The sequence below is a fragment of the Podarcis tiliguerta genome (assembly GCF_965153285.1).
Source record: "Podarcis tiliguerta genome assembly, chromosome: 16".
NCBI classification, from domain to species: Eukaryota; Metazoa; Chordata; class Lepidosauria; order Squamata; family Lacertidae; genus Podarcis; species Podarcis tiliguerta.
The window spans coordinates 14,324,255-14,347,791 of NC_139549.1; the positions used below are offsets into that span (position 1 = coordinate 14,324,255).

The 23,537-nt window shown below is 48.3% G+C and overlaps 1 protein-coding gene across 2 annotated transcripts in view; it reads left to right on the forward strand.

The window, feature by feature from the left end:
* The first annotated feature begins 883 nt into the window (after positions 1 to 883).
* The window catches only part of GAL3ST3 (galactose-3-O-sulfotransferase 3), a 30,683-nt gene continuing 8,029 nt past the window's right edge, over positions 884 to 23,537 (forward strand). Inside the window, exon 1 of one of the 2 annotated variants that reach the window (XM_083416957.1) lies at positions 884 to 1,234. The gene's annotated coding sequence lies outside the window, so the exon portion shown is untranslated. Of the gene's footprint in view, positions 1,235 to 22,617; positions 23,361 to 23,537 lie in introns of those variants that run through there. The other variant, XM_083416956.1, reaches the window with a different exon arrangement.

Below are 23,537 nucleotides of genomic sequence, written 5' to 3' on the forward strand. Positions count from 1 at the left end.
GTCTCTCCTGAAGATGCTCATGCAAAGTGGAAAGTGCACCAGAGTTCTGGGAAATGATGCTGTTTAGCTCTCAGGTTGTATGCATAGGCTTGTAAGCTGAACTTTGCTTCTCAGTAAGGGGGCAAGACAAGTCCTGCTTCATCAAACCAAGGTGGGACTGGTGGCCCCCTGCCCCAGCCCTATACCCAGCATGTCCCAGGCAGAGAAAGGCCTTTCCCCATTGCCTGCCTTCTGGATCCTTTTCAGTGGGGATGCCAGAGATGTTGTAGCCCACAAGCTGGACACGAGACAACAGTGTGATGCAGCAGCAAAAAAAGCTAATGCTCTTTTAGGATGCATCAACAGAAGCAGAGCGTCCGAGTGAAGCCCTCTTGCCTTGCCTTGCCTTGGCTTCTCCCATTTCGGGACTGGAACCAGTCGCCGGGCGAAATGGAATGGAGGAGACCGAAGTGGGCACCGGTGAGCCGAGCTCTTCCTCTGAAGATGGGGAATCATGCACGCCCTCACGTGTCCACACAAAGAGGAAAAGGCGCAGAAGCGCGCGCGCGCTGAACATAACGCCCAGCAAAGGCCAAGCGACTGCCGGGGGGTGGGGGGCGCCATTCACACGTAAGACGTAACCCTGGGTTGTAGCCCAGGTTAGTCAAACTCCCGAGTAGACACCCATCGACTCACCTCGGTCCAGCCATCCCAACGGCTCTGCTGCGAGCACAACTCGGTTGGATACAACCCGCGGCGCAGCAGCAGGCACGTCCACGCGTGCCAAGCGCAACACGCGCCTTCGCGGAGCGCGCGCACGTGCAGGATCTTCGCCTAGGGAAACCGACCCCCACCCCATCCACACACTCCACCCGGCGACACGTGCCAGGGTGTGTGTATGTGTGTGTGTATACTGTATAGAGCCGCATCGCCAGCACGCGCCCTCTGGCTGGTCTGCTGCCGCCGCCGCTGCGTCCTCCTCTCCCCGCGCCTCCGCCGCCGTCGGGGGAGCGAGCGCCCGTCCTCCGCCTCCCCAAGACGCATCATGGCGCTGCGCCGGGACGCCGCCGGCTCGTAGGCTGCGCGCAACGCGCCCTCTGCCCGGCTCCCAGGAAGGGCTGCTGCTGCTGTGCTGGCTTGGCCGCTGCTCCGGGCCGGGCGATGCGGCGCTGGGGGACGAGCCCCCCCGAGGCATTCCCCAAGGCGGAGCGCCGGAGCGGGAGCCGCGGCGACGCGGGCGCCGGGAGGGGGACAGGTGCGTCGGGAACGGGGGGTGTCCTCCAGTCGGGGGCTGGTGGAGAAGCTGGCTTTTCCGTGGGGAGGGGGGCACTATATCCGGCCCCCGCTGTCCCGGAACCCTTTTTTCTCCTCCAGCCAGCCATTGCATAGGGTCTTTTCTTGATGCAAGGATTTTCCTTTTTCCCTTCTCCTTACCCCTCCTCCTTTTTGGCGTTGTTCCTATTTGGGGGGGGGGGGGTCGAGGGCATGGCGCTCTCCTCCTTTCTTTCTGCACGCATCCCAATGCGTTTCCATTGGCGTGGCTCAACGTGAGAACAGGGTGACCCGGGCAGAAAGCCAAGGTGGTGTGAGAATCTTTCCCTCCGAGGGGAAAGCTCCAGGGAGTTGGGGGGGGGGGGAGAGAGAAGGGGACAGAAAGGAGGACCTCTCCTTCCTCTAGAGGAATACTTCATATGCCATCTGGTCCTTTGGAGAGGAAGGTGACTTGCTCTCGAGTAAGCATGCTTGAGATGGGCGCTATGGATTTCATTTGCTTGATTTGGTTTTTACATTAAAAAAAACAAAACTATTTTAGCCTGATTGCTTCCTAGCTGTAAAGCTGTTTGGAATGGTAACAACGGTTGCAAAATAAGTTCGGAGCGAGAGATTTGTGAATCGAATTCCCTGGGATTGAGAGGCGGTTCGGGGGAGGGGACACATTTTTAGGATTCTGCTTCTCAACGCACAAACCTGCGCAGAGGCTTCCCTGTCGCCCCAGAGGCAGAGGTGAGTTGGTGGATTTGAGGGGGGACCAGGAAGGATGGCGGAGGGGGAGACGCGGGGGGGGGGGAGGGAGAAAACCTGCTCTGTAGGGCCCGATCCACCCGAGGAACGAGCTTCCCGCACATGCTTGATTGAACTGGACGGGAGCTGCAGTGAGGCTGGGGGGGGGGGGGGGATTCGGATGCATGGGCCCAAGTGAATTGGTGGTTTTTGTGTGTGCAAATGGTAACATCACTACCCTTAGCGTGGTGGGTGGAAAAGAACCCAAAACTGTGAACCCAGATAAGTCACTGCTGACTCCTGGGGAGGGAGGGAGTATTAGCTGGCTACCCCCATTCCCAGTCTGTGCACCCGATACATCCTCACACCGGATACATCCTCTTAAATTTGCTGTAGGAGTCAGGACACTGAATGCCATTGCATTTACTTTTTTATTTAAAAGGGTGGGCGTTTCAGAGTTGGAGTTAATAACTCTTTGGCATAGAACGATCTGAGACATAAATTGCTTGTAGCTGCCAGAATGGAGGTGGCTGTACCACACTGGAGAAATCTGAGAAACCTCTGTGTCAAATTATGAGTATGCAGGGGCTTCTCAAGAGAAATCCAGCCTAGCAATGGGAGCGGGGGGGGGGGGAATCTAGGGGAGAAATTCAGCCTTAGAGATTCCCAGGCCTTTGGTTTCAGTGTGTTACTCCTGTTAATACAAGGGATAAAGCCCTCTGTCCACCTGCTGTCCAGTTTTGAAGTGCCTCTCTGGTCTCAGCTGAATTTCCTGATGGATGAGAGATTTCCTCTTGCTGTGCTAGCTCTGACTTACTTCTTTCCTTTCGTATACTTGTCTATAAGTAACACTACAATTGTTCCATTTTGTTAATTGTTGGTGGTCGCTTTATAAAATTTATATATACCTATGAAGGGAACCAGTGGGCCTCCAGATTTAGCTGGACTCCCAGCCCCCATCACCTCTGACCATTCTATAGGAAACACAAAGCATCTCAAATCCTGTGAAAAGGTGGATTCAAGTGAAACATTAAGAAATGCTTTCTAAACTACCTCTGTGTGTGTGTGTGTGTGTGTGTGTGTTTGTGTGTGTGTGCATGGGCATGTACGTGCCCATGGGCACTATATCACTGAATACCAAGGTGTGTTAATACAGTCTCTGTTCTGGATATTCTGCCCAGTTCAGGTTGTGCAATTGAAGTGGATTTGGTGCTGTTAGTCCACCTCCCATAGAACTTTTGCAGTAAGGAAGGTGATGGGAAAACACAATGGCCTGACTCAGTATATGGCAGCCTCTTAGGTTCCTAGTTAAATTAGCCCTTTGTGAAGAACAATGAGGACTGGAATCTTCAGTTTGCTTTTAGGAAAAGGAGCGTGCATGATTTGCACGTTGGAGGCCCCAAATCCAATCCCTAGCATCTTTGAGTTGGGCTGGGAGAGACTCCTGCCTGAAAACCCGGAGACCTACTTCCAGTTGGTGTAGAGACAGTACTGACCTAGATGGACCGAGCATCTGACTATCTAGGGCAGCTTCCTGTGCCCCTGTCATTATATCAGTATAAGGCAGGAACTTCCTGTGCCTTCACAAGCTTTATCCTTTATTCCCCACCCAACCTCAATTGCACCACATAATCCCACAGGCAAAAGGGACTTCATTTGGGTCAGTTGCTCCTCTTTGCCAGAGGCAGATTAATATTCCCCGCAGCCGGATTAATATTTCTAGTGGCTGGATTACTATTTCAGGCTGACTGGGAAGTGCTTCCTTGTTGTGTGTGATGATGCCAAGTCTTTTGACGCTCAGGTGGCACCCCTGCCACCTGAATTCTTCCAGGTTTCCCCAACTGGCTTGTGTAGCTACGGATTCCCCTTGGATGCTTGGATTCTAACTTTACTATGTTGTGGGCAGGTTTGTCTGATGTGGCTTGGACTTGCCTGATACTGGGACATAGGAAGCTGCCTTCTGCTGAGTCAGACCAACCATCTATCTCAGTCTTGTCTACTGGCAGCAGCTCTCCAAAGTTTCAAGCAGCAGGGCGTCTTGAATCTGGGACCTTTCGCATGCAGAGCCAGTGCTCTTTCATTGAGCTGCAAACTATCCCCTGCAGGCCACACCTGCACATAGCCCATTCTTTACTGGAATTGGTGGCACTGTGGGTAAAAGCCTCAGCGCCTAGGGCTTGCTGATCGAAAGGTTGGCGGTTCGAATCCCCGCGGTGGGGTGCGCTCCTGTTGCTCGGTCCCAGCGCCTGCCAACCTAGCAGTTCGAAAGCACCCCTGGGTGCAAGTAGATAAATAGGGACCGCTTACTAGCGGGAAGGTAAATGGCGTTTCCGTGTGCGGCTCTGGCTCGCCAGAGCAGCGATGTCACGCTGGCCACGTGACCTGGAAGTGTCTCCGGACAGCGCTGGCCCCCGGCCTCTTGAGTAAGATGGGCACACAACCCTAGAGTCTGTCAAGACTGGCCTGTACGGGCAGGGGTACCTTTACCTTTAACACCCTTCCCGCCTCCTCCATCTGCCTTGGGGAGTATAAATTGACATTGCAGATGAGCAGCCTGCCCAAGGCTTAATCTGATGCATGCCTTAGACGCAGCACCTGTTTTCAAACGTGGGGATGTCTGGAGGAAGGGATCCTGGAAAGAGATTGGGTTGTGGTCAACTTAAGCCCTACTCGGAGAGCAGACTCTTTGAAATCAGTGGACTGCAGTCAGTTGTGGCCATTCAGTGCAATGGTTGGGGCTGATGGGAGTTGTGGTGCGAAATATCCAGTTGGCAAAGACTGTTCTGTTGTATGAAGCCCAGATGCAGCCTGTGGTAGGTTCTGGAATGGCCAGACGAATGATAGGATTTATGTCCTTTGGGGGACTGGGCATGGAGACAGAATTTAATGCCTTCAACAAGGCTTATCTGGCTAGTAATCCAATTAGCAACACTGGCCTTCAGATCACCCTGTTCACTCTTGAAACCATGCCTTCACAGCATTCTTAGTTTTTGATTTGTGTTTCAACCTAGGAAAGTACAAAGTATCTTCTACGCTCTGTGTGCATCCATGATCTGCCAGCTTTGTCTTCTCTGACCAGAGATTATACTTTTCTTTAGGACAGGCAGTGGTACAGACTTGGAAACCATACAGGACAAGTGTCTCTTGTTTTTGCTGTGGCCCTGTATCCTTTAACAACCACAGAGCAGGCAATAATTCAATGGGTGCTGCCACATCTTGCTGGCATGGGCATAAAACAGATGAAAGCTATACCTATGAGTTTCTGCCTGTCACACAGATGTGAAATTCATGGGGGCCTTGACAGGAAGAAACAGTTGGCAACCCTCCTTTCCTGTGGGTTTTACTGGTATGCTTCAGCTGAGAGACTCAAGTTTGGATTTGTAGGAACATAGGAGAGAAGTTGTCTGCTCCCAGTGGCTCTTTGGGATCTCAGACAGAGAATGGTCCTTCCCATCATCTGCTACCTGATCCCCTTAATTGGAGATGTTGCAGATTGAACCTAGTGCCTTCTTGGTACAGCACACATCCTCTAGTGTGAAAGAGCTCTTGCGCTGAATTCAGCTTAGTTGTACTCAGAGCAGCCCTATTGAAAATAATGGACCTAATTTAATAATGCTCGTTGATTTCAATGTGTCTACTCTGAGCAGGATTAACATTGGATACAACCTGCGGGTTTTTTCATGCAAGACTCTTAGGGCTCCTCCAGACTCTGTATTTTGCAGGGGGGATCAGGTGTGTAGTAGAAATTTAGGTTTGCCCTAGTTCAACAAATCCACTTCAAGAAAAAATGAGCAGACTTTTTGCAGTTAGGATGAACAATAGCTTAATAGGAAGACATAAACACCCCACAAGCAATTTAGAATTCAATCAGGATGGATGTTTATTGTCATTTAACCTCTCTGAAAAGAAATTGGTGCAAATGCTCTAAAAAGGTTTAACACTGGGCACTCCCAAGTGATGTATTTGTTGAACGTTCGTCCTGATTTGTTTGCAGAGAGGTTAGATGACATTGCATCAAAGCAAATATTAACCCACACTTTTTGGTGTGTGTGTTCTGTCACTTTCCTTATCACGAAAAGCCTGATTTGGGGGGGGGGGAGTGGGTTTGTTGTGCAGGACCGCCTAGGTAGCTATAATTATGCAACCTGAATTTTCTGGTATGTGGCAATAGTCTATCATATCTCCTCTCAGTCTCCTCTTTGCCAGGCTAAACATACCCAATTCCTCCAGCTGTTCCTTATAAGGCTTAGTTTCCAGACCCTTGATCATCTTGCTTGCCCTCCTCTGCACACATCCAGCTTGTCAACATCCTTCTTAAATTGTGGTGCCTAGAAGTGGACGCAGTATTCCAGCTGTGGTTTGACCAAGGCAGAACAGAGCAAGACTATTACCCCCCTTGACTGGGACACTATATTTCTTTTGATGCAGCCTAGGATAGCATTAGCTGTTTTTGCTGCTGCATCACACTGTTGACTCATGTTAATCATGTGACCTACTAAGACCCCCAGATCCTTTCCACATGTACTACTGGCAAGCCAGGTGTCCCCATCTTATGTTTGTGCATCTGGTTATTCCTGCCTAAGTGTAAAACCTTACATTTGTCCCTATTGAAATGTTTTGGCCCAGTTCTCCAATCTGTTAAGGTCATCTTGAATCCCAATTCTGTCTTCAGTGGTATTGGCTACCCCTCTCCATTTGGTGTCTTTTGCAAATGTGTTCTTTTGCAAAAAAGGTATTGAAGTGTTCCTTCAATACCTTCCTCAAAGGTCATTTACAAAGATGTGGAACAAAAACAGGCTCAGGGCAGAATCCTTTGGCACTCTAGTTGTCCCTTTTCCCCAGGATAGCGAGGAACTGTTAGTGAGCATTTTTTGGGCTTGGTCAGTCAACCAGCTACAAATCCACCTAACAGTTACCTCATGCAACCCACATTTTACTAGCTTCTCTGCAAGAATATAACGGGGGACTTTGTCAAAAGCCTTACTGAAATCAAGATGCACTATGTCCACAGCATTCCCCTGATCCACCAGGCTTGTAACTCTATGAAAAGACGAAATGAGATTTGTCTGGCATGACTTGTTTTTGAGAAACCCATGCTGGGTCTTAGTAATCACAGCATCCTTTTCTAAGCACTCACAGATCGACTGTTGAATTATCTGTTCTAGGACCTCTCCTGGTATCAGTGTCAAGCTCACCAGTTGGTAGTTACCTAGGTCTTCTTCTCCCCCCTTTTTGAAGATGGGAAGAACATTTGCCCGCCTACATTCTGCAGGGACCTCACCTGTTCTCCAAGAATTCTCAAAGATTAGAGACAGAGGCTCTGAGATCACATCCTCAAGCTCCTTTAGTACCCTGGGGTGCAGCTCATCAGGCCCTGGAGATTTGAATTCATTTAAAGTTCCCTTGCCACTTATGTTCCCATCTTGTGTTGCAGTTTCCTCTTTGCATTATTTATTCTATTATCTCCAGGCTGGGGATTGCTTTCCTTTTGGGTGAAGACAGAGGCATAGTAGGTGTTGAGCTGTTCCGCATTCTCTCTGTCACCCAATAGCATTTCTCCATGCAAGGGACTTGCTTGTTCTTCTTGCTTCGAACATAGCCGAAGAAACCTTTGTTATCATTTTTAACCTCTCTGGCAAGCCGGAGCTTATTCTGAGTTTTGGCCCACCTGACCTTCTTCCTGCAACGGTTGGCTACTTGTGTATGCTCTTTCTTCTTGATTTTTCCTTCCTTTCATTCCACTCCATGGCTGAGATATAAATAACACCCTCGGCAGCGGAGTCAGGCTTTTGTGTGTTTGAGGTGGGTGTACATGGCATTGTTAGTCAAATAATTAAGGCACCAACCTCAAGAAGGCCCCGTGCTGTGCCCCAGCCTGATTACTTTCCTGGGGGTGTCTTTTAAGAGGGGAGCACTTTTTATTTTTTGCAGTTTACAGTGGTACCTCGGGTTAAGTGCTTAATTCATTCCGGAGGTCTGTTCTTAACCTGAAACTGTTCTTAACCTGAAGCACCACTTCAGCTAATAGGGCCTCCTGCTGCTGCCGTGCCGCCGGAGCCCGATTTCTGTTCTTATCCTGAAGCAAAGTGCTTAACCTGAAGCACTATTTCTGTGTTAGAAGAGTCTGTAACCTGAAGCGTATGTAACCCGAGGTACCACTGTATTTTCATCCCTGCTATCAAACATTCTTCTTTCTTTTTTTTAAAGACAACCGATTCCTTCAGCTTAATGGATGTTCTGCAGGAGTCCAGCACCTTTAATTAGCACTTCAAAATGCCAGAAACACAATGACAGGTATATTTAAAGGCCTAGCCAGGAAGTCATCTTCAGATTCGGGGTTGAGCTGGAGCCAACAGCACTGCCGCTGACTCCTTTGCATGCAAAATACCTCTTTGGCCCCCTCCCCTCTTCCCAGCCTGAGAATTTTGGCAGAGCTCTTTCTGGCTATGCACCTCCTCAGTTGTTTAGCCCTTCTCTCTTTTGCGTCTCTGACTGTGCTTGGAGGTGGGGAGGGGAGCGATCAAGCATTATTCTTTTCTTTTAGAAATAATAATTGTTGTCTTTTGGGGAGAAGGGCAAAACAAAGGAAGCTGCAGCGGAACCAACGGAAGCAAAACGTAAAGGGAACAAAGGGCCAAACTGTGGCAGGTTGTGGTGTTGCACTTTCCAAAGACCTGGTTCAGAGGAGGGCAGTGAATGTGGAGATGGGCATGGAAGGACCTTCTCTTGAGGGAGGTGTGAAGGAGCCGGGTGTGTTCAGCATGCTGAACGGAAGGCAGAGAGGGGGACAGGATAGCCCTCCTCAGATACCCAAAGGGCTGCCCCATCAATGATGACAAAGGCATGTTCCTTGATGTTGGTCTGCATCTTGTGTTCCAGGAGAAATGTCCATTGCCAGTGGAACCGATGGCCTAGAAAGCTAGGAGTGCAGGTGGGCTCCTCTTTGCCAGAGGTCTTCAAACCGTTCTAGCTTTGGGTCACCTACTATTAGCAGGGGAACGGGGTGGATCAGGGGCAGTGTTCGAAATTAGCCAGGCGCATTTTGCACCTGGCTTTCGGCCACTCGCAACCAAGTGATGATGCCTGGGCACCAGGATGGCACCTGGCGTCTCTGCCACCTGGGGATTATTGGATCTAGACTGTTTTCACACACTAGTACCCCATCCTGTAGTATTCTATCAGTTATATTTTATCTGCACAATCAGAATGAATTTCGGGAGCCCAAATGCAGTCAGAGCAGGAGCAGGAGCCGTTAAGAAAAAGAGGTCGGAAGAGGCCAATATATATGTTGACTGTCCTTGGATCAAGGGACTTTTCTTCTTTAAGTTCTCAGAACTCTTAACCTAGCTGAAGGTTGTCCTCAGAACTAGCCAGTTGTTTAAATGAGAATCAACCACAGTCAGTCCATCATTTGAAAAATAAGGCTTTAGAGCCCCCTTGCCCCAAAATGGCAACTAGACATTCCGTTTTTGTGTTCAAGTTCAAGGTCAAGTAGTTTGTTACAGTCATAGACCAGCATAAGCAAAACATCTAAATAAATAGTATAACAGTGTTAATTAAATAGGAGCAAGAACGAAACGTAGATTTAAGCATATACATAGAATACTTAATTAAGCATAGATAATGGGTGAGTAAAAATTTAGAAGAAAAATTAAAAGATCGGTTAACACAGCTATATGGGGTGGGCTTCAGAAGTGCGGATCTAACAATATGGGCCTTCAGTTTAGGATTGAATTTCAGCATAGACCATTCTTTGTTGAGTATCTATCATGGCAGTACAAAATCTGGCGACTACATATGTGACTTCTGGGCTCTCGTCCTGTAGTAATAGGGAGATGTTGTGTTGTTCTGAACGCCCAGGAAACTTATATAAGATGGGTTGGATAAACCTAGTTTGTTTTTGTGATTGCAACCTTGGTTTAAGGAGTCATTTGGCAACTATCTTAGATATTGGAGTTTTGAACACTGATCAGGGGTTTGTTTCTGTTTGAGCGGCCCATTACATTGAGCGGCCATCACCACCCTGTTGCCCCTCCAGAGTTTTAGTCCAAAGCAGCTGGAGGGCACCAAGTTGGCATTGCCTTGAGTGTAATAACGTCTTGGGGGCCGCATGCTGGTGGTGGGAAGGGCCAGATCCAAAAGTGAACAGGGAGACCTGTTCCTTCGCTCTCTGGTTTCTTTATAACGGTTGCTGGGCATCGCAAGTGGGGAGGAAAGGTCTCTTGCATTTGGGACCTGCCTTGAGGCATCTTGTTGGCCACTGTGAGAAGACTGTGATGGGCCATTGGCCTGATCCAGCTCTGCTTAATCTTCTTAGGTTCTCTCCATGGCCTTCTTGGGACAGTTCTCTCCTTCTTGCCCTTCCTAAGTCAGCCTGGCCAATGCTCAGGTGTTAACATATCAGATGACACAGCGATTCTTCAAACAGCTCTTGTTTATTCACAGGCCAGAACAGAACTGAACTGAAGGGTTCAGCCAGCCTGCTTATATAGAGCTCCACTAGACAGCAACAGTAACTACTTTCTGTAAATATCCAATCACTGAACGTCTCTTTCAATCCCTTATTTGCATATGTGGACCTGAGTGAAAACTATCTACAGTATACCCCTGCTGGTCCAGGGTGAGAACTTCAGTACATAACACCAGGGATGATGGGAGTTGTACTGTGGCAACATCTGGGTGGCCACAGGTTTCCCCTATCATAATATGGCAAAGTTGCAATGGGGGGGGGGGCTTTCTGAAAGCCAGTTCTCTCCTCCCCTCAGGACAAGGATGGACCTCAATGAGCCCTAAGGTGGCATTTGAGGTGGAGGGGAGCCCAACACAGCTGGGCCAGAGGTTTCCTTGCCCCCGATGGAAAACATAGCAAGATTTCACATCTTCCGCTGAGTTTAGCCCCAGCTGGCCCGACATTTGCTACGGGAGAACGGATTGAGAGGGGTGGAGTGAGAACGAAGGACAAACATGCAGGGGTGCAGGATTGCACATATGTTTGGGGTAGGGAGAGAGAGAACTGTACCTGACTGCAGCCCTCTGGGACCCCACTTTTTATGGTGTTCCCTGAAGCAGACACAACAGCCATACAAAGCCTGGATGAGCCTAAAGAGATAGAATTATTATGTGCCCCAAAGAGTGGCTCTGGAATCTGCCCCCCTCCCACAGTGCTTCTAAGTTCTGGTTAAAAGAGTGCCCCTGACCATGCCAAGAGTGCTTTTCTGCCTTCTTGCTGGAGAAAGGGCTCCCAAGTCACCCTGAGCTCTGAAACCTTTCCTTTCCCTGCTACGAGAAGGTCAGGTCTTCATTGCCGCCCTCTTAATTGTGGCTTGCGGGGATCCATGCATGTTGTTTGAATGAAGTAAGCAAAAAACAGTCGCTATAGAATGAAGGCAATTATGCCTCCCTGTGTCCAGCAGTTGGGGAAGATGTCTCACCCATGCTGGAAACAATAAGAATGTTGCATCATTCCTATATATATATATATATATATATATATATATTCATTTCCTGTGAGAAGCGGTTCAAGGGGGCAAAGTGGGTTCTAAAGATAGATAATTCATTCTTGTTCCCAAGAGCTGGGAGCATGCAGAAGAAGGAGAGGGTAAAGCAGAATCTCAGTGCTCTGTCGACATCCCAAATCCTTTCTGTTCCCAGGGGGTTGGAGGGGGGGATTGTCTTCGTTTTGGAAAATTGCAATGCTACAGACTCACAATCACGTAGGACAGGTCCTGTTTCCTTGGCAGGGGTCAGCATTGTTTCAACAGCAACTGGACGGGTCGCAGCATTTTGCTGGCAGGAAGAAGATCTGACAGGCAAAGCTGTACCTGTGGGATTTCTGCCTGCCCTACATTTTATATTTTTAAGGGGGAGGGAGAGCTCAAAGCAATTTACAGCCGACATTGAAACATCAAATGAAAGAATCCGGAATGAAACATGACTGAAGAAAGTCAAATATGAAGTCAACATTCAAAGCAACATAATTAACAGGAAGCTAGAATATTGTCTTAAAGGTTTCAAAAGAAAGCGTTGTAATGGAGGTCAGCTACAGAATGCACATTCATCGCAGCAAAGTTAACGGGGGGGGGGGGAGCTCTTAAACCTTTGAAGAGAAAACAAATATAACATGCACATTTAAAACAGCATAATTAGCAAGAGAATAAAACATTATCGTAAGCATACAACATATCTGCTGCTGTTGTTGCCAGTCCTGCCAATGGTAGTTTATGGTAGCTGGTGGCTGTGGAAGCCCAGACTCAGTGACCTGGGTCTCTGACCTCTTCAGCAGCCTCCGTTTCTGTAGCTCCGTCACGGCAGGGAGCAAGTCCTCCAGGACTCACCGCCAAGTGAAAGAAGTATTGAATATTGAACAGCTCTTACTCAGAATCTCCTTTCTTGTAACTTGAAGCCGTTGGTTCAAGCCCTATACTCCGGAGCAGGAGGAAACAAGCTTGCTCCCTCTTCCATGTGACAGCCCTTGAGGTATTTGAAGAAGGCTATCATATCTCCTCTCGGTCTCCTCTCTTCCAGGCGTACAGCAAACCTTGGGTGCAGCTCATTGTTTGTCTGGAGCAGAAAACAAAACCACCACTCCGTGAGCCTGGGTTAGGGAAACCTGCTTAGCCAAATCATTGAACCCGTCATAGTTGGGCTTAGGGTGCAAACCCTGCTGTATTTTGATGCTGTGTTTTGGGGGTTTGTCGTCTTTGGAGGGTGTAGTCCGCAACATGTCACTGATGAAGTAATAGTGCATGGGTAGGCAAACTAAGGCCTGGGGGCCGGATCCAGCCCAATCGCCTTCTAAATCTGGCCCGCAGATGGTCCGGGAATCTGCATGTTTTTACATGTGTCATTTTTAAAATGCATCTCTGGGTTATTTGTGGGGCATAGGAATTCGTTCATTTCCCACCCCCCAAAAAATAGTCCGGCCCCCCACAAGGTCTGAGGGACAGTGGACCGGCCTCCTGCTGAAAAGGTTTACTGACCCCTGGAAAAGTGCATCATTGGTGGATTTCTAACCGGACCACCCACACGCAATTCCACCGCGTTAGTGGTTCTGTGATGCTTAAAAAAGTAAAGGACCCCTGACAATTAAGTCCAGTCGCGAACAGCTTTGGGGTTGCGGTGCTCATCTTGCTTTACTGGCCGAGGGAGTCGACGTTTGTCCGCAGACAGTTTTTCCAGGTCATGTGGCCAGCATGAGTGAGCCGCTTCTGGCGAATCCAGAGCAGCACACGGAAACTCTGTTTACCTTCCCACCGGAGTGGTACCTATTTATCTACTTGCACTGGCATGCTTTCAAGCTGCTAGGTTGGCAGAAGCTAGGACCGAGCAACGGGAGCTCACCCGTCGCGGGGATTCAAACCACCAACCTTCTGATTGGCAAGTCCAAGAAGCTCAGTGGTTTAGACCACAGCGCCATCCGCGTCCCTCTGTGATGATTACTCAAGGCTATTACACCATTGCCTCCTGGAGGGGCCCCCCTTGCCCTATAGTGCAAAAAGAGGGACAAAGAAATAAACAGGAACGTCTATACAGTGGTACCTTGGGTTAAGAACTTAATTTGTTCTGGAGGTCCGTTCTTAACCTGAAACTGAAGCAAAGTTCTTAACCCGAGGTACTATTTCTGGGTTAGTGGAGTCTGTAACCTGAAGCGTCTGTAACCCGAAGTACCACTGTAATATAAAATGTTACAGGATTTTAGCAGGAAGCAATTGGACAGGCATGAATCAACTGGAAATCAAGCAAGTATGTTTACCCCAAACTTTGGCATGTGCAAAACCTTACTGAAAGTGCCCTGATACCATCATGAGCACAAATGCTCATAATTCACAATTAAAAGGACGTATTTTAAGGATGTATTTTGTTGCTTGGTCATGTCACTTAAAATGTGGAGTTATTATTATTAAATTTTCAGTAGTATTCTTCGGTTTTGAATGAGTAATGTGCATCGCAGTTGTCATAACGATTCCCTTTCTGTTAGGATATATGCAAACCGGTTAGAGATTTCCCTGTAGGCAAATGTCTGATCCTTACAGGGGGAGATGGTGGGACCTTTCATGTAGCTCTTCCAAGTCAGATATCTGGGTTCCACAAGAAGAAGAAGAGAAGAAGAGTCCTGTAAGGGTCCTGTAAGTTTTTGGCAAGGCTATGGGCCTGGGGGCCAGGACACCTGGGTCTTTTTGAGGCCGTGGGAGAAAAATGAGTTCTGACAAGTTTCTTAAAGCAGTGGGGTGGGATATGTGTCTCGTTTTGCAATCCACCTCCGGCAGGTGGTGACGGACTCCACTATCTGGAAGGGAGGAGTGGAGTAATAGCTACTAACTGAAGTTCAGAAGCATTCCTGTAGTTCAGGGGCGGGGGAACCTGTAGCTCTACAAACTTGGCTGGACTCCGTCTCCCATCAGCCCCAGTCGGGAGCCGATCAGGAGCCGATGATCAGGGTTCCTCACTCCTGCTGTAGCCTTTATGTTCCAGTGTAGAAGGGGAGTGGTATGCAGTGGTTAGAGGCGATCTATGGGCATTGGGCCCTCCCGATTTGCTGTCACCTTCCTCCAGCCTCTCTGAGAGGCCCGGGGCGGCGACTGTGAACGGGCTCTTGCAGTGCATTCTAAAACCAGGTCACCTTTGCTGGAACCTTGTCCTGTGTAATCATTAGCAGTAATCTGAGCCCAGGTAACCTGGCACGGAGGAGCCGGTGGATGGCAGGTAATGGATACTTCTTGGGACTAGGCAGGTAGCCAGTCCTCCTTGTTTCCACCTGAATGGGCAAGTCCAAGTGCCGCCTAAAAGGCAGACTAGCTGGATGGTTGCAGCGGTGGCTATTCATAATACTAGCAATAATGATTTTTTCAAACTTGCTAGCTGCTTTTTAAAAGCCCTTGCTTTATTTGGGACTCACAAGGACACCGCCTCCCCATTTTCCAGGAGTTGAGGCTAAGAGAGGGTGGGTGACTTGCACAAAGCCCCTGGCAGAGGCAGGATTTGAACCCAGGCCTCGCAGGTCTTTCGAACCCACTGTGGATAATAAGTGGTTTCAAAGAAACGAGCCTGGCTGAGGTTGACGGAGAATGTACTCCCAAGTAGCTGTGCCTGGGGACTGCATCCAAAGATTTGAAAAACAAAAATTCTAAGCTCCTTCTGCCTGGGTGCTCTGAAATGTGGCAACCAGCATTCAGGAATTTGAAAGATTTCTTTCTCCAGTCCAGTCTCTCTCCTCTCTTCCTCCCCACAAGGCCTTTCCTGCCTCTTAATTCTGATGTGCAAATTAATCAGCTTTCATCTTTGCTGCTGCCTCCCTGCCATCCTGCCTTTTTTCCTTGACGATTGCGTTTGAATTTCTAGGTTTCCCTCCTGGAAATTCAGGATAGCAAATTGGCAGAACCCTAAGCCCCCTCCAGACAACCCTTTTTTATTGTGCATACACAACTGTTTGTGCTCAGAGTGGTATCGGGGTGGTTATAAGCAACCCTCCCCCCCCTTCGATACTATTTGCATCTGTGCAAAAGGTTCAGGGTGGCTTCGTTTGCGATTGGTGCATATCTCATTATCTCCTGCTGAAAAACTTGCAGCATTTCGTACCACCAATATTCTGGAGCGTCGTTGACTTTTTGGTTCTGCTTTGCACTGTTGTAGTGCCCTTCAGACAGCAATAATACAGTGACAATTGGCTTACATTGCAGAACGATTCTCAAAGCTGAACGCTGTGTGGACGGTCTGGTCTAAATCCTCCACTGTTGTTGTTGTTTAGTCATTTAGTCGTGTCCGACTCTTCGTGACCCCATGGACCAGAGCACACCAGGCACTCCTGTCTTCCACTGCCTCCTGCAGTTTGGTCAAACTCATGCTGGTAGCTTCAAGAACACTGTCCAACCATCTCGTCCTCTGTCGTCCCCTTCTCCTTGTGCCCCCCATCTTTCCCAACATCAGGGTCTTTTCCAGGGAGTCTTCTCTTTTCATGAGGTGGCCAAACTATTGGAGCCTCAGCTTCACGATCTGTCCTTCCAGTGAGCACTCAGGGCTGATTTCCTTCAGAATGGAGAGGTTTGCAGTCCATGGGACTCTCAAGAGTCTCCTCCAGCACCATAATTCAAAAGCATCAATTCTTCGGCGATCAGCCTTCTTTATGGTCCAGCTCTCACTTCCATACATCACTACTGGGAAAACCATAGCTTTAACTATACAGACCTTTGTTGGCAAGGTGATGTCTCTGCTTTTTAAGATGCTGTCTAGGTTTGTCATTGCTATTATTCCACCAGCAACACATTGTGGAAAATGCCTGCAAGAAACCCACCAGTCTGGGAGGGCCCTTAGAACTGGGGTGAGGAGAGGAGGAAAGGTTGGCTCAGAGAGGAAAGGGCTGTGGGTGCATTTTGCAAACTAGCTTTTGCGTGCCCCTGCTCTGATCGCCCAACTCCCCCTCCCTGGCCCTCCGGCGCTCTCTCTAGCTGCGCATGGATTTATCGAGGGACGGGGAGCTGTCAAGTTTCCACCTCACCCCTGAGGCTCGTGCTCATTGATCGGGTGAAGTCTGTGGCCTAGATTCCAGTGAAGGGCAGAGAGGTTTAGTGGCTGGTGTACTGGGAGCCAGGTGCTGCGTCTCTCGGCTCTGAAATGGCGAGTGGGTAGCGGGTTCGAGGAGATGGGGGCAGGTTCCACATTTTTAATTGTCAAGTTTTCCATTCAGTCCTTAGTTCTGGATTTTCAGGTGGTGGAAATGGAAGTTGGTTAGGGTGGAAAATAACAGGAGGAGCCTCCTCTCTCTCTCTCTCTCTCTCTCTCTCTCTCTCTCTCTCTCTGCTGACAACTTTGATTGAGAAAGGAAGTCAATTTGGTTCACCCACCTTTCGATCAGCCTCTCTCATGGAGGTATTGGTGGCTGTTGAAATAGGCCGTCTGCCCTTGTTAGCTGTGCTGCCTTCTGGGCTCCGAGTTCAAGGTGATGGGTGTGATCTAAATTTTCTCTTTGCAGTCATGGGTCTGGCCCTGCCAGCCTCTGGGCTCTCTGTTGCTTCACGGGTAGCCTGTTGCAATCTCCAAGACCCATGGAGAAAGCCTTCTAACCGTCCTTTTTTATTTATTATAGACAGCATTGTTTGGGGTGGGGTACCCTTCCCTAGTAAATCACAGTCCTTCTGGAGCTCTAAACTAGAAAATGCTTTGAAAAAGCAGCACTTTAAAAGCAATCCAGAATGCAGTGCACATGAACTGAAAGCTGCTTGAAATGAAAAGATCGTAGAGTCATAGAATCGTAGAGTTGGAAGGGACCCTGAGGGTCATCCAGTCCAGCCCCCGGCAATGCAGGAATCTCAACTAAAGCATTCATGACAGGTGGTCATCCATCCTCTAAGGAAGGAGAGTCCACCGCCTCCCAAGGGAGTCATTTCCACTGTCAAACAGTTCTTACTGTCAGAAAGTTCTTCCTGATGTTTAGTCAGAATCTCCTTTCTTGCAACTTGAATCCATTGTTGTTGTTTTTTGTGTGGTTTTTTTTGAAAGTAAATATTTTATTATTGGTCACAGAATACACTGTTGAGTCTAGAAGGTAAGAGCCAATCTGCATTCAGTTGAATCCATTGGTTCAAGTCCTACCCTCCAGAACAAGAGAAAACAAGCCTGCTCCATCTTCCATGTGACAGTCCTTGAGATATTTGAAGATGGCTGTCGTATCTCCTCTCAGTCTCCTATGCAGCCTAGGACCCACGTACCTATGGGACCGCCTCTCCTGGTATGCCCCGCGGAGGACCTTAAGGTCCACAAATGACAACACTTTGGAGGTCCAAGTCGCAAGGTGGTTAGATTGCTCTCAACTAGGGCCAGCGCCTTTTCAGTACTGGCCCTGACTTGGTGGAACGCTCTGTCACAAGAGGCTAGGGCCCTGCGGGACTTGACATCTTTCCACAGGGCCTGCAAGACAGAGCTGTTCCGCCTGGCCTTTGGTTTGGACTCAGTCTGACCCTTATGTTTCCCTCCCCTTATGGTTTTGATCTATGGGCTACTTTTAAAATGAGGCTGCATTTTAAATTGCATTTTAACCTGTATTTTAAATTGGTGGTTTCCCCCCCCCCCCCATTATGTTTTTACTGTAATTTTACTGGTGTTAGCTGCTCTGAGCCCGGCTCTGGCCGGGGAGGGTGGGGTATAAATAAATTTTACTATTTATTATTTATTATTTGCCAGCTGTAGAGCAAACCTTGGTTTCAGCTCATGGTTTGTCTGAAGCAGAAATCAAAACCACCACCCCATGAGCCTGGGTTAGGGAAACATGCTAAGCCAAATCACTGAACCCATCATAGTTGAGCTTAGGGGACTGTGCGAACCCTGCTGTATTTTGATGCTATGTTTGGGGGGCAGGAGAAGATGTGGGAACTTGCCCACTTTCCCTGCATGGAGGTTCTGAGCAATGAGCTCTTCTTCAGAAATAAATGCAGCAGAGAAGAACTGAGGGTAAAAGCAGGTCCTGACACAATGGTGGAAGACCAGAATGAAACGGCCTTGTGTGAGGAGCAACCAGAAGGGAAGAGGAGTGGTTGGAGGAGAGCCTCCAGTGATGTCAAAACTACACACACTTAAACCTGGGGAGAAGAAGAAGAAGAAGAAGAAGAAGAAGAAGAAGAAGAAGAAGAAGAAGAAGAAGAGTTTGGATTTGATATCCCACTTTATCATTGCCCTAAGGAGTCTCAAAGTGGCTAACATTCTCCTTTCCCTTCCTCCCCCACAACAAACACTCTGTGAGGTGAGTGGGGCTGAGAGACTTCAGAGAAGTGTGACTGGCCCAAGGTCACCCAGCAGCTGCATGTGGAGGAGCGGAGACGCGAACCCGGTTCCCCAGATTACGAGACTACCGCTCTTAACCACTACACCACACTGGCCCAAAGGAATGCCCACACCTAAGATGGGCTTTCCCCCCCCCCACTGCTGTTCTGGATCTTTGGGCCTTCCGCATTAGCAGAAAAGATGGACAAATGCAAGGCACAGAACAATGGTTGTGAAAGGACGATGGTGTCATCTGAATGTCCCATTTGGGGTGGCAGGAACACCAGGCCTGGTCCTACAATGATGCAGCTGCCTCAGGCAGCAGGTGCTGAGTATGAGGAGTAGCCAGAGATGTCAGTGCCATGTGACCTGCCCTGTACCCTCTATGCCAGCCTGCTGCCCTCAAGTGCAGGGAAAGATGTTGGAGTAAGATTCCACCGCCATTCCAGTTGGCTCCTGTATGTGGGAGGGAGCCATCTTGTCCTTCGCCTCAGGCAGCAAAATCTTTTGAGCTGGCCCTGAGGAACACAGTGTAAGGAACACTATACAACACTGAAAACACACCCTCACAAACCCGCCAACACTTTATGGTTCATTTGTGTTGGTTGACTTCGGCTCCTACGTCTAACTTCAACGGAATAATTTTCTTATGCCTATTTTTATATCCACATCGACTTCTTTTTTTGTCCCTGGTCTGCCCTTGCAACGGATGCCAGAAACAGTGACTTTTGCTGCCTCTCTCCGTTATCTCATTTACGTTTTCCAGACTTTAATTCTCCACAGGGCCTGCTTGTACAAAATGGATTCTCTTTTTTAAACAGTTGTGGCAAACCTTTCCTCATGCTGGCCGTTCTTCCCACTAATACCTTTTAAATCCTCCTCCTTGCGCTCTCCTTGCCAGAAATAGTTTTCCATCAAGGCCCATTATAAACTTTTCATCGTTAATTGTTATTGCTTAAGTTTATTGGTTTTGTCGTTCTTATTTCATTAATATAGGAAGATGATTTGCAAACACACCACAAAAACCAGCTACAATGGTATTAAAAAACACTGCAAAAATGAAATTGAAAATAGGTTTGAGAACACCCTTCCATCCAGCTGGAAATGCTTGTTGAAACTAAAATGTCTTCAGTTGCTTCCAGAAAGGCACCTGTCATACCTTGACGGAAATGTTGTTCCACAGAACAGGGGCAGCCACGGTGAAAGCCCTGCTCCAGGCTGCTGGTATTTTGGAGCTTCAATGAGAAACTCTTCTGCAGACTGCAGTGACCTACTAGGCATATAAGGATTAAGGCAGTCTCTCCAGTGACCAGGTCCTGAGCTGTCGAAGGCCTTACAGGTTAGTACAGGTTTCCTCAACCTCGGCCCTCCAGATGTTTTTGGCCTACAACTCCCATGATCCCTAGCTAGCAGGACCAGTGGTCAGGGATGATGGGAATTGTAGTCTCAAAAACATTTGGAGGGCCGAGTTTGAGGAAGCCTGGGTTAGTATCAGAACTTTGAATTTAGCCCAGCAGCTGATTGTCAGCCAGTGCAGATGAGGTACTATATCCTGGCAGTAGTTTCTCCAACAATTAACCCAGCTGTCTCATTCTGCACTAGCTGCAGTCTCTGGATCAACCTCAAGGGCCGCCTCACACAGAGCACATTGCAGTAGTCTAGCCTTGAGGTTACCAATGCATGGACAACTCTGGTTAAGCGATCCAGGACTGGCCATAGCTGTCTTGTTAATAGCAGCCTGTCTGTGAGTTGCCCCACTCCTGCCACCCTCGTATACTTCTCTGCACAATTTCCTGGGGTATCTCATGTGCTCTTGCAGTTCCTTCTCTTGGGTCAGGTCTTCCTCCTGCAGTAATTTCTCCTTTGAACTGGATTTCATTTTCATTGTGTCATGAAACCAACACCTTTAGCTAGAGCGGCTGGGGTATAAATAATACAATTATTATTATTATTATTATTATTATTATTATTATTATTATTAGAGTTCATGAGTCGCAGTTCTAAAAATGGGATGGCCATTATCTTTTGGAGTGATTACACAAAGCAGTTCTTTTTGGTAGCTTTTGACCCCGGTAAATTTTTTAGCCATTATGTCCTTTGGTAATGAATAGCTTCCATCGCCCTTGATCCTCGAAAAGTTGTATATAGCCATCATGACTAGTAGCCACAGATAGCCTTGTTCTCCATGAATGAGCCCAATTCTCTTTCCAAGTCATCTTTCTCTCCATCTTATGAGAGCCAGTTCTGTAGTTTAACTACGTGCTGCGTGAAGGAGGACTTTTGTCTGTCCTGAATTGTCATTCAGCCTCATTGGATGTCAGCGAGTTCATCGTGATTTTAAACAAGCCACACAGCTTGTCGTTGTCGTCGTCGTCTTTTTCTCATTTCTATTTAAATCTCCCGTCCAAAGGAGTCCAGGGCAGCAAACACATAATTAAAAGAGCATCATTAAAAAAACATTCTAAAAACAGTTTCAAACAACCCCCATTATCTCAGCCAGTGACTTCAGAGTTGCCAGGAACAGTATCTTCCAACCATCGAATGCCTGAGTGAACAGGAATGCTTTTAAGCTCCTCCTGAAAGTCAATAAGGACGGACACAACCACACAGCATTTACAGCAGAAGCTGCCTTATACTTAACCAGATCTATTCCCCCCCCTATCTAACTCAGTAGTGCCTACACTGACTGGCAGCAGCTCTCCATGTTTCAGACAGGGGTCTTTCCAAGCCCACACCTGGAGATGCCACTGGAACAGAATCATAGAATTGTAGTTGGCAGGGACCACAAGGGTCATCTAGTCCAACCCTCTTGCAATGCAGGAATCTTTTGCCCAGTGTGGGCTTGAACCCACAACCCCGAGATTAAGAGTCTTATGCTGTACTAGCTGAGCTATCCAATGACCTTGAGGCCTTCTGCATGCAGGGCAGGTGTTCTTCACCAGGTCCAGCATTACTGCGGAAATGTCCATATTATTTCTCCTGGGCAAGCCCTGCTGCAAAAAATTATTTCTAGCCCCTGCAGATAAGTTTGCCACTTGCACCCTTTTCTGCAACCACCCAGCAGCAACAAAAAGCAGTTTGCACATGCTTAAAGTTACTAATGAAGAATCTCGGCAAAACACCTCCCATTTCTCGTAGGAAATAAGTAGAAATCTAATACATATTTCTAAATTCTCTGCCTTCTAAATGATGGCAGAGAGAACATTGCAAATTTCACGAGGGCTAGAAGTATGTCCCTTTCTTTCTTTCTTCCTTCCTTCCTTCCTTCCTTCCTTCCTTCCTTCCTTCCTTCTAAAAAGAAGTCTTAAGATTTTGCATATGTCAACAGAACAGACTACAAAATTCAATTCCATTTTGAGCCAGCGCGGGGGGACACTGAGAGCTGTGTGCATTTTGAAAATCAGGCTTGAGCCTCTGTAGAACGACTTGCCACCTGCTGTAGTGGCTCTCCTTCCAAATGTGTGCTGGAGAGGGAGGCTGTTTGTGGCTATTCTGTGCCGAAGGGACTGCACTCTGCGCATGATCAGGAGCACTGGGAGCCCTCAGGATCTGCCTTCATACTGAGCCTCTCTAGGTGCTGGCATGCATTATTTCAGTGGCGTAATGTACTGAAGGCTTACATTTTTAAACGTGTTGTAAGGAGCTTGACTCCTGCCAACCTAGCAGTTCGAAAGCACACCAGTGCAAGTAGATACATAGGTACCACTCTGGTGGGAAGGTAAACGGCGTTTCCATGTGCTTCTCTGGTTCGCCAGAAGCGGCTTAGTCATGCTGGCCACATGACCCGGAAGCTGTACGCCGGCTCCCTTGGCCAGTAAAGCGAGATGAGCGCCGCAACCCCAGAGTCGGCCACGACTGGACCTCATGGTCAGGGGTCCCTTTACCTTTACCTTTAAGGAGCTTGAAGATCTTTGGGTAACAAGCGACTAACAAATCAGACTCATAGGGTTGGAAGGGACCTCCAGGAGTCATCTAGCCTAACCCCCTGCAGTGCAGGAATACAGATAAGTCTAATAGATAAGTAAATAAACAACTCCTTCATGCTACAGGCCAGCCTTTGGCAACCTGGAGCCCTACAGCTGTTTTGGACTACATCAGCCATTGTGGTCTGAAATACCTGAAAGACTCTGGCCTTTATTCAGCTACGAGGTGGCTTCTCTGCCAAGGTCTGAAAGCCAGGGGGTGGCGTGGGGGTGCTTCTGTTTGCTGTGCTTGGCGATTCCAGGCCCAGGTCCCAGGAGCAGTTGTGTTGCCCTCTTTCCACAGGACATGGCAAGGAGCTGCTGGAGTCCGTCCAGAAAAGAGCGGCGAGGCGGGTGGGGAGGGGAGAGGAACGATCCCAGTCCTGGGACACTTAATCTCCTGTTGTGCGGAGAAAGGTGAACTTGGTGGCTTTCTCTGGTTTCCTCGGTGCTGGTGGGGGTGAGATTGCTGGATGCTCCTTCATTCAGCTGTGGACAGTATGTGTATGTGTGTATGTGAGAGAGAGGGTAAGGGATAGCTCAGGGGGCCAAGAACCAGCCCGGGAGCAGGAAATAAAGTGAAATTGAGAGGACAGCTGCTTTGCTTTGGGTGGGAAGGGAAAGGGGTTTGCTTTGTATGAACATCTCTTTCGGAGCTGCTGAAGGCAGGTAAGTCGAAGGATCAGCTGGTGGCAAGTTCCTCTCTCTGCCCCCTCCCCTCCTAGGATTGTGCTAGCAGGTTATTTCTCAATAAAGAGGTTTGGGGGCTCAACTCTGCCTGTTTGCCATGTTCTCTGACCTTGAAACCCTTGTCCTCTATTTATGATATTTTTGGGGAGGGGGAGA